General features: G+C 38.4%; 1 long non-coding RNA gene across 1 annotated transcript; it reads right to left on the bottom strand.

Moving 5' to 3' along the window:
- Positions 1-250: 250 nt before the first annotated feature.
- LOC140038671 (uncharacterized) lies at positions 251-441 on the bottom strand. Its single transcript, XR_011842243.1, has 2 exons — positions 380-441; positions 251-281 (listed from the first exon to the last, which is right to left on the bottom strand). It is a non-coding gene; the product is annotated as an uncharacterized lncRNA (long non-coding RNA).
- Between the last annotated feature and the right edge of the window lie 844 nt (positions 442-1,285).

Raw genomic sequence — 1,285 nt, 5'->3', positions numbered from 1 at the left:
CTATCACATTTTTGGCCATCCATTCTGCAGCTTTTGTGTTTAAACGAAGGGTAACATGGAAAACACGGATGAATTTTTCAAAAATTGAGCACTGTTGATAAGAAGTTGGAGTCCCGAAAAGTGACAAACGTTTTGGGACGGAGGGAGTATCTCTTTAGGCTTTGAAGACATTAGGTGAGCAATCAAGTCAGCAGGATGCTTTCCTTTGATTACTTCCATTGTTAGCACCCCAAAGCTATAAACGTCACACTTTTCGTTAACTTTCATTGTGTAGGCAAATTCTGCAAGAGAAAGTAGGAAAATGATTTTTCATGATATGTAATCAGACTTGAATTTACTAGTTAACCGGTTAATGAAAGGAAAAAAAAAACTTTATTACCTGGTGCAACATATCCATATGTGCCTGTAAGAGAACTCCAATTAGAAGAGTCTTTTTGCAGACACTTGGAAGTGCCAAAATCTGAAACGTGAGCCTCGTATTCTGGATCAAGCAAAATGTTGTTGCTTGATATGTCCCGATGCACAATTGCTGGTGAACAATCATGATGCATGTAAGATAAAGCATGAGCGACTCCTTGGATGATTTTCAACCTCTTTTGCCAGTCTAGTTCCTTAGCTTCTTCTTCCATGCTCAAGATTTTGGCCAAGCTTCCTCTTTCAAAGTATTCATAAACCAAAATCGAATGCTGTGCATTTGAGCAGAAGCCAAAGAGTTTCACAATGTTGCGATGCTAGATTTCTGTCAAGGCCCTGATTTCATTCAAGAAACTTCTATCCTTTGCCACATTAGGCATGTTGTGAAGTCTCTATACAGCTACTACATCACCTGATGGAAGCTGTGCTCTGTAAACACTTCCATAACCTCCTTTCCCAATAGAAAATATTTCACTGAACTCTTCTGTAGACTTCAAGATTTCTTTATACAATGCTTTGCCATCAAAAGCACATATGGCAAATAATCCGCCCTTCTTCACCTCCATGTCTTCCGCTCTTGAATATTTTTTTATTTGATCATGCAATATAAGAACGCCAGAGAATGCACCAAGAAGTATGAATGATCCCAGTAGAGGTATTACAATTATGAGAACAAGTTCCTTCCTTTTATCCTTGACGTGCTTTCTAATCAAAGGGAAACTTTCACACGCTCGTAACCCTGTCATATTGCCACACAAAGCTTCATTTCCCTTTACTTCTTCTAATGTTAGATTCACAAAGGCTCTACCACTCGGAATTGGACCCTCCAAATTATTAAAAGAAAGATTAATGTGCAATAAACCAGGCAATT

This window comes from Coffea arabica, chromosome 3e, assembly GCF_036785885.1.
Source record: "Coffea arabica cultivar ET-39 chromosome 3e, Coffea Arabica ET-39 HiFi, whole genome shotgun sequence".
Taxonomy (NCBI): Eukaryota; Viridiplantae; Streptophyta; class Magnoliopsida; order Gentianales; family Rubiaceae; genus Coffea; species Coffea arabica.
This window is presented reverse-complemented; position numbering and strand designations above follow the sequence as displayed.